General features: G+C 34.5%; 1 long non-coding RNA gene across 1 annotated transcript; it reads right to left on the reverse strand.

Annotated features, from left to right (window-relative positions):
• Positions 1–473: 473 nt before the first annotated feature.
• Positions 474–5,744, reverse strand: LOC116087760. Its single transcript, XR_004117624.1, has 3 exons — positions 5,564–5,744; positions 3,734–3,832; positions 474–810 (listed from the first exon to the last, which is right to left on the reverse strand). It is a non-coding gene; the product is annotated as an uncharacterized LOC116087760 (long non-coding RNA).
• Between the last annotated feature and the right edge of the window lie 4,489 nt (positions 5,745–10,233).

Here is a 10,233-nt window from a genome sequence, read left to right on the forward strand (position 1 = left end):
TAAAATTTCATCTATTCAAAACTGTAGCATTCTGGATAATATAGTGAAAATAGTTACAAGAAATTACGTAGAATTAGATCATTAATTTGATTTTGCTAAAGCATACTGAGAGATAATTTGAGAGTTTAATTCTTTTTCATTTTTGTATCCAAACTGTATTGAGACTAGAAAGCCAGGGAAGATTTTGTGAATTAGAGTGCACAAGTCCCCAGGCAAAAACATCATTTTCATATTCCCTCGGGACATTTGCTCAAAATAGTGATGGACATATGACTAAGTGTTTCTATTTATATACATGATGAAGTTGCTTGCATTAAGAACTTGCCATAGAAGATGAGGCTCTCTTCTGTCTGTGAATCAATCACTGAAAGATTTGTAATTTAACTAAGACTTTTAGGTGATAAATAATGTTAAAAAATTATATATAGGTCACATGAAATTTAGTAACGTTATATAACTTTGAAGAAATCTATGCAAAGGCAGCTTATTATTGCTCCTTTCAGGTGATATTTTAAATATTTCTAATATTTTGTTATACACACTTTGAAACAATCATTTAAAGAATACTGACATAAATACCACAAAACTTTAACAATTTATATATTACTGTTTTATTCATTTCACAAGTAATTCTGTACCTATTTAATAATCCATTATTCTTATTTTTTGATAAATACATGTAACAGATTTTATTATGAATATTGACATGCAATACAATGTTGTATGTGTGCAGTTAACACTGAATAAATCTGGAGTTCCAGTGCGAAGGTGAAACTTACTGCTTCATTATACCAGCATTAATCCACTATCCTGAAAAATTAACAAATAAATTGTATCAAAAAATTAAAGAATGCTACTATTTGCTTTAGATAATTCATCTCTGGCAAGTAATAATAATGGAAAAAGTAAAATCAAATTATATTGTCATTGACTTACATTCACAAGAAATATCCATCATTCTATGTATCTTTGAAAGTGAATTTTACTCTTCCTCACAAGACTACCTTTCCCTTCAATCTTATGAAATTCAATCTTTTTAAATAATTTTTCCTTTTTATTAATCAATTTATCCATTTACATTTCAAATGATTACCCCTTCCCTGTTTCCCTGCCACACACTCCCCATCCCATCCACTCTCCTCTTTGCCTCCAACTTCTTGCCTACTCCCTCCTCACTGCACTAACATTGCTCTACATTGGGGCATCAAGTATTCACAGGACCAAAGGCCTCCCTTCCCACTGATGCCAGATAAAGCCATCCTCTGGTACATATAGAGCTGGAACCACAGATGTCTCCATTTATACTCTTTAGTTGGTAGTTATGTCTCTGGATGCTCTGTGTGGTCCAGTGAGTTGATATTGTTCTTTCTATGGAGTTGCCATCCCCTTCAGTTACTTCAGTCCTTTCCCTAACTCTTCTGATGGGGTCTTGCCTTTCTTTAGACAGGAACAATTCTGCATTTAAAGTTTTGATATGGTTGGGTGGTCCCATCCTTCAATTGGTGCCCATGCCTGTTATTGCACGTAGTCTCTACAGGTTCTATCTCCCCTTTGGAACCTGAAATTCAATCTTATGAAAAACACAGAGAGAAATTTCTGAGTTACTCTAACAGTTATTTAACAATCTCTGTTATAAGAATGTAATTATTTCTCTTTTGAGGACTGTTTTGAGAGATCCATCTCTGTGTGAGATAGTGGGATAAGGATTGAATCTAACTAAAAACTATTAATTTCTGTTATCTGTAACCTTTTATTGCAAGAATTTCTTTTTAATATTATTTTTGTCTTTAAATGAGCTGAAATGTTGGGAACAATGATGATTTAGTTACCTAATAGACAATTGGTAGACTTTTCTCCAGTATTCTGGCTGGTATCAGTGACATTTTACCAGCTCAATAGCTTTCACGTCTCCTAGCAGTGTAAGAAGCTACACCTATATAGTCTTACCAACATGATGCCCAAACAATAGATGTGACAGAGTTGATGGGGCAGAGGATTAGTCCCCAAAACTACACAAAGAATGGCTGGAAACTCAGGAATTCTGAGAGTGGGAGAAATAGCCTTCTCAGGAAGAGCACAACAGTTCCAGTAGGACATGCTCAGCCCTGAAGACATGTGTATAAATATCACTGTACAGACTGAGCAAGTCATTTTTAGAAAACATATATAAATATGCTTATGCACGTTATAAAAGCTAGTGAAAAATGGAAGCAATGAATTTGAAAGAAAGCAAGGGTAGATACATGGAAGGGTTTCTACAGAGGAAAGTGAAGGGAAAGATGTAAGTATATTATGATCTGAAAAATAAAAAAATAAGTAGGTTAAGCAAACAAGCTGGGTACACAGTAGGATGGCTGTTTAAGTCTGAAGTGAACTCAATGTATATTATTAGCTCTGGCTGTGAGGTCCAGAAAAACACCAGGCTCTTAAAATATAAGAGATATTTTTATCATAATGCACTGCTATGGCCTGAAATAATAAGGAACAGGGTTGATGGAAATGATGAGGGTTGTGAAGGGCTGAAGACAAGAAAGTGTAAATCTACTCAGGGAACTTCCAAAGGACCAGAGGTCTCATGCCATCCAAGACCAGAGCATTTAGCACTGGCTGGAATTCTATCACCCTAGGTACATACAATTCTATAGCAATTGCCACTGTGGGACTGAGTGTCACAGTACCTCACCAAATGCTAGCTATAATAATCAATGATTCAACCTTCTGCTTACTGTTGTCTGATGACACCACTCGACCACCAGAATCAATGGATTCCAGCAGCTGCCTTGGTCAAGGGCTCTCTGTGGGTTGAAGCTAGCAGCATTATGCTTCCAATCGAAGTATATAGTGTCAGAGTGTCTACATTCCAAAGCCTGGAACCTAACTTGGGATTTCCACTCCTAAAACTTAAGGACCTAAGCCAGCCATAAAGAAAGTGTTTCTTCTCAGTTTCTCATGATTCTTATCTATCTAGAACAAAATGACCCAGGCCAGATGAGTCAAAGTAATTTATCTAATATTAGGGACTATATGGATGAAGAATATAGAAAGTAAGAAACATGATGTGAGATTATCTAAATGTCAGTTTCATCGAAAAGCAAAGTAGAGTATACCTCTGAAATTTTTTTTTAATTAGAAAACAATGACCAAACCTCAAGTACAGGAAGTCCTTATCCCTTTTTAAATGCATAGAAAACTCTAGCTCCTCTCTGTCCTTTGGATTATTATCTTCCTCGAGAAAAATTGAAACAACAAAACACAACTTGATACAACTCATCTTAAAATTGGAATATCATATTAAAATGACTCTTGGAGCAGTTTTGAGTTGCTTTTGTGATTCTTCTCTCAAAACTTTGCTTTTTAATTTCTACAGCAAAATTTTAGTCACATTAATATATCTCCAGACTGCTATTTAGAATATTTTTGTGTGTTTTATGCTTTCTTGAGGTGATTGCTTGATATTATAAACAAGAAACATTTGTTTAAAAAAAGAGACAGAAACAAAAACACAAAACAAAACAAAACAAAAAACCCTGCATGTAAAAGTAGCAAAACCAAAACAAAACACAACAGAAAAACAAAAACAAATGACCCAAAAAATCAAGCTGGCTGCCCTGGCAGGACACAGAACACCTGGCAAGATTTGTGCCCAAGACAGATGCCAAGAGAAGCATACAGAATTCCAGTCATCCTGGTCAACACATTTGAATAAGCAAGCTTATCAATAATTCAGTTTTACCTTCTTCATGAGCAATATCTTGTTAAAATGTTTCTTTGTCCTTTTTGAAACATGTTACCAGCATCTTTGAAGTTAGCTGTCTGCATGCCAACCAGATACCTTACAAAGCAAGCAAACAAGCACAGAGAAATGCCAAATAAAAGAAAATCAGATTTTCATGAAGGTTAAGGTGAAAAAGATATACCTAAAACACCCTCTTTGCCTTTTAAATTAAATCCCAGATAAAACAAGTAAAAATATACACCTTTATGGAGAGAGTGAAATACAGAGATTTTAATATGAAAAGCCAGCATAATTTTTACTTATCTTTTATGCATGCTTTAGGCTATAAATTGATATGGCTTTATCTATGGTTTAAAAAATTCATGACTCAATTTTGAAGAGACTGAATAGCTAGTATCTATAAAATGATACTCATCACTGTTCAGAGATATTTTTTATAACATTTTGATCCCAAATCTAAAGTAAGTGAATCTTACTTCTTAATTCCATAATTTTGTTTGTCTCTGTGATACTTTGATGTTGAGCTTTCTGTCAAAATTTCATAAAAATACATCTCAATGCTTTTCAGAATAAGATTAGAGTCATAAAATACAAGCCATAGAGAATATGTGCTAGCTAACAGCAATAAAGAAGGGAAGGAAGAGTTCATAATTAGAATAGATTCAGAGTGACAGTTGGTGAATGACAGAATTATGAAAGGGAGCTATCTTTTCAGTGTCAGTGTTTCAGAGTGGTCAACAAGCCACTTTGCATCTGCTCCTAACAGCCAACTGTGAGGACTCTTCTGTGGTAGCAAAAGGTTCCCAGGCCTGTGTAATGGTTAACTTTTACTTTATGAAAATTGAGAAATACTCAGGAATTTTGAAATGTAGAATAACCCAGACTCACTTATGGTTTAATCTAGGCACTCAGCAAATATTAAATGGAATTTAACTGAATTGGTTTTGAGAAAAATAGCCATCCCTGTTGCAAGTTCAGCAACTTGTCGCATAGTGCTATATAACAAAAATCAATGAGATAATTCTGTACTGTTTTGAAGCTTTCCAAACAATCATTCAAGTACCAGATATAATTTTTAATTGCAAATTAAAAGAAACTTGCAGATGGGCGGTGGTGGTGCACACCTTTAATCCCAGTACTTGGGAGGCAAAGACAGGTGGATTTCTGAGTTCCAGGCCTGCCTGGTCCACAGAGTGAGTACCAGGACAGCTAGTGCTACACAGAGAAACCCTGTCTCAAAAAAAAAAAAAAAAAAAAAAAAAAAAAAAAGAAAAGAAAAGAAAAAGAAAGAAAGAAAGAAACTTGCAAAGAGAAGAATGTTATAAATAAAAAAAAGTATAAAATGTTAAATGCATTTGTAATATATGATATTATTAATATATAAGATGTGGGAAGAATTTCTAATTTGGAAACAGACACAATGATAATTTAAAATGGATATACTAATAACCAAATACTAACAAAATGTATAAACATGATAAAAGAAGGGAAATGGCTATTTTTTAAAGAAATGTTCAATTGTCCCATAAAATATTTAAAATTAAGCTTCTTCACAACTACCCCCTTATAAACTTGCATGAAACCCTGAGATTAACAATATCTCCAACTGCTAAGTAGTAATTTAAAAAAAAAAAGTTTCTTCCAAAGTTGTAAATGATGTAGCTCCAATGGAGGAGACTAAATATATACTTAGCCAGCACTGACACATTTTCACATAATAATCAGACTGTGAAAGGGCAAAACTACATCAGTTTAGTGACAATTGAAAGGAGAGGCAAAGAATCAGGTACAAATCACCAGGGCTGAGGGGAAGGGAGTGAATCTTACCTTTAGAATGTTGCTAGTGAAGGAGGTGAAGTAGTTTAAGCACCTAAACTAGCAATAACTACAACCCTCTTAAATGTATACAGAATGATAAAATTTCAAGTCACTGTTTTTTTCCACAAAAATTGTTTCAACTATATTAATTATCTAAAAAATATATTTTGTCAAACTATATTCTTCCTAGAAGTATCCAATTGTCCATGGCAGGCTCTATTGATGTGTTTTATTCTTATGGTCATACTATCTCCAACCTTGGTCTGAGAAATGAAATGTTTTATTGCAGAAGACTGTGCTTAAGGCAGGGGCACATTTCTGATGCACATGCTGATTTTAAGTGACAGTGAGTGATCATCTCAGTCATTGATGGGCTTCTATGTCCACCCTCAGTCTCAACCTGGGTCTCAGAAGCCCAGAGGAAATGGGTAGAAGGGAATATAGAGACCAAGGTGGTGAGAGGTGGTACTATAAAATGCTATCCTGTGGACATGACATCATTGTGGCTTGTATGACCTCACAATGGTTCTGGTTATCTATGAAGACATGAATAAGATCACTCCAGTTGAAAATTCTAGCATGGGTAGAGGAATGGTTTCTAGTGAGGTTTTTGCCTTTGATGGCTCCTGGGAGATCAAGAGTCATTTTTCTTTAGAAATGAGGTAACTGGAAGGCTCCCCAAACCTTAGTGGAACATCCTATTCAAATGAGTATATACACAGAGCTAATTAGACTTAGTGTATTAAACAAATAAAATAAGATGGTTTTGGTGTTGGGATGGTTTTGTAATATTTCTCGGGCAAAAATGGATGGAGAACTTGGGGCATAAAGACAATCAAGATGTGGTGTATACATTGTGCAGGCTTATGAAAATTTCAAAGATAAAAGAGTGAAAGAAAAGCAAATGCATCCATGCTTACCATCTAACACTCAGTTAACCTTCTTTACTTTTACATAGTCCAAGGCCTCGAACTAGAAAATTGTGTAGACCACAATAGACTCAATCCTAATACATCAATTAATGAGCAAGACCATCCCCAACAGACATGCCCATAGGCCAATGTTATCTAGACAAATCCACATCAAGACTTTCTTTCCAATTCATTTTTGGTTAAACCTGGTTAAATATTAAACCTAAGGAACACACATATTAAGTCAGAATTTTAGAAAAAATATTCAATGAATTGGTGTTAGAAAAATATATAAATAGATAGATACAAATACCACGTGCTTGCCTATGGCACAATGGATCACTTGGAACTGTAATTACAAACAGATGTGAACTGCCTTGGGTACCCAGAGTTGATCCCATGGTACCTTAGAGGAGCAACCAGTGTTCTTAAGCATTGAGCCTTCTCTTCAGCCCCAGGCAATGGTGACACTCACCTTTAATCCCAGCAATTAGAAAGCAGAGGCAGGAGAATCTTTGTGATTGATGCCAGCCTGGTCTACAGAGCTAATTATAGAACCTCCAAGGCAACAAAACAAAACAAAACAAAACAAAACCAAAAACCAAAAAAAACCCAACCCAAACCAAACCAACCAAACAACCTCCCACCCCCAACAAACTAACCAACCAAAAAACACCTATCTGTAGAGAGGGAAAGCAACAACAAGAAGAAAAAAAAATAAAGGATAAAATTACACAACAATGAAACTACACAGAGAAATTTGTAGCATAATGAGTATGTGGAAAGATAATAGGATATAAAAATAATCATTTTGCAAAATTACATGATGTGTGAAGAATGTCTACAGCTACTAAATGGCCCGGTGAGTATTTTGGTTTTGTTCAGAAACTTCCAAGAGTCCTTTCTGTTTCATTTTGGATTTTGTTTTGAAAAAGTTTCTCACTAGGTAGTCTACCTTGGCTTCTATGTTCTGTAGCCCAGAATAACCTGGAACTTAGACTCTTCCTTCTCAGCATGCTAAGTGCTAATGAAGGATTCAATTTATCTATTAGATATACATAAGCCCAGTTGCTGGCTGCTTGAAGATTACTTCTTGTGTGAAAGCCCAAAGTCTTTTCACATGTGTACCTTTATATTATAAGGCAAAGGTTGGGTACAGGTCTTTACCTTTTACCTTACCACATTGTAGAAATTTTCTATGATTCATTGTAATACTCACAAACATTGCAAAAATAAGTGCTATCCTCTGTGATACTGTGCATCACATCACAGCATGTCTCAGGGACAAGTAAATGACTCAATGATTATATCATTGTTGTATGTAACTATGAGAAACAGAAATTGAATCCTCAGAACCTAAAAAAAGCCAGGCAGGTGTGATGTCCTCATCAACAATCTTAGCTCTGTAGTTGTTGAGAGCAAGTTGTGTCTGAAAGGTACAGGAAAAGAGAACATTTACAAAATAAAAAGGAGTGGTCAAAAATTCATCTAACCTTAATTTCCAGCCTTCACAGGCAAGGGCACCTACATACACATGCGCCCACACACATGTGCACCCATATATATGCAAATATGATTCACATACAAATGGACAAAAATAGAAGAAATAAAATCCCATTAAAAAATTTAAGGCCATGCATTTCTTCTCATTCATACAAAAGAAAGGCTTCAAGATGTTTTTATCCTTGAGGACATGGACTGCACACACTTCTACCCTTTGTGTGACCACTGTGTGTCATACTTCAGTGGAGAAACTACAGTTTCTCCACTACCTGTGGTCACTGAGTGGCACAGGTTGTAATTTAGCTACATAAAGGAAAACCACTTTCAACCTAAGCTCCTGATCAAGGCCATTTAGAAAGTTTCTCGATAAAACACAATTTATGGCTATGATTTCCAGTAGCATAAATATAGTTTGATTTCAGGTTTGAAATGCTACTCAAGTGATTCTCTTGGAGGATTTAATATTGATTTAGCCTGAAGTGGTTGCTATTCTGAACATTGTTTTATTAAAACTGAATGCTTCCCCTGTCAGACTCAATAATTTTAATCAAAACTTTTATTCTTCCTAATCATATATGTGTGTATATGAATGTGTGTGTATATTTTTGAAAACTAGCACGTAAAATAGCAACAGTAATATGTTCAGAAATTCCCTCTACTTAGGAAACTATATTGTTAAGAAAGAGGTATTAAATATTAATGATAAATTATATAAAGTCTATTTTTAAAACACAATTCTTTTTACAAGTGAGATTTGCTTCAACTTAAATTAGATGACATCCCAACTTTATTTTATATCTTCTAGAAACAGTTTCATAGTATTCAATGATAAGAAAGAGAAACAATTACCTGTCAGGGAAAATATTATTATGATGGTGAGTCTACCCAATTAGCTCACTAACGCACAATGTATCAAAACAAGAGAAACAATAAAGAAAAAATAAAATCTAAATAGCTAATGGTTAAAAAAATAAGTCAATACATTCATTAAAAAAAATACTTGGTATTTGAAGCATACTTTCAGAAAAATTTTCAAAAATCTTTCTCAAATTAAGATTTTTAGAGAAAATATCTTTTGAAAGTATAGGTTTTAACTTGGACTTTGATAGGATCAAGTATAATGTATTGTATAAAATCATATAAAAGCATACAATACAGGTAAAGCAACTACATCTGAAAATCAGAGTGCATTGGCACATGCCTAACAATCAGTACTTGGGACTCCAAGGTCCCAAGATGCCAAGATCATTGTTTGAAGGTAACTTCATATGTGTAGTGAGTTCCATGCAAAGCTAAGATTTGTAGATATATACTGTCTCAAAAAAATAACAAATAAATGGAAAGAGAAAGCAACTATCAGTTGTGGAAGGTGGAGGTAAGAGGGACCGGACAGAGGGAAGTAGAATAATAATATTCAATGTAAAACATATTTAAAGTAGTTAAAAGAAAAAATAGGAAAGTGAGAATGTCCCTTTGACTTCATTTTATCAGTTCCTTTTTGGGTTACAATGTTAGCCTAAGGTCACAGTCCTAAAGCCAAGTATTATTTTAGGATTTTTGATTTTGTAATAAAGTAATACCATTTCATAGCTGATGGTTTTCTGAGAGTTGTGTGGGGTTACTTCATAATGATTCTAACATGCAGGTAATGTTAAGGTTACTTCAGACTTATTCATGCTTAGAAATTTTAATTACTTCTCCTTGATGAAAAAAAATGCTAGAAATGGAAAATAGAAAGGTTTTCTTGACTGCTGACTTCATGTTTCCTTAATCTTAAACTTCAAAAAAATATGAGTGTGGTGGGTGCATGTTTGTATGGGTGGTGTATATGTGCAAACATGTTCGTGTATGTACCCATGTATGGGGATGCATGGGGAGTTCAGTCAACAATGTTGGGTACTTTGCTCAGTTACCTTCCTCATTAATTTTTGAGGCAGAGTCTTTCAGAAATTGAAATTAGAGCTTACTTGTCACACAAATGGGAGAGCACTGTGATTAACTAATATAGGTGGATAGTCCCATCCACTGCTGATGATGCAATTCCCTGGACTGAACTCTTAGACCATCAAAATAGAGCTGAGGACCAACATCCATCTCTTTCTGCTTCATGATTCCAGGGGTAATGGAACAAGATGCACAAAATTTACTCCCACGCTGGATTGTCCACCATCATAAACCTGGCTTTTTACCTTATTTGATTGATGTTTTCATACTTTAACAGGAAAATAACTATGACAGTATTTATCTTCATTTTCTATTTCTTTC

Source organism: Mastomys coucha, unplaced genomic scaffold, assembly GCF_008632895.1.
Source record: "Mastomys coucha isolate ucsf_1 unplaced genomic scaffold, UCSF_Mcou_1 pScaffold13, whole genome shotgun sequence".
In the NCBI taxonomy this organism is placed as follows: domain Eukaryota; kingdom Metazoa; phylum Chordata; class Mammalia; order Rodentia; family Muridae; genus Mastomys; species Mastomys coucha.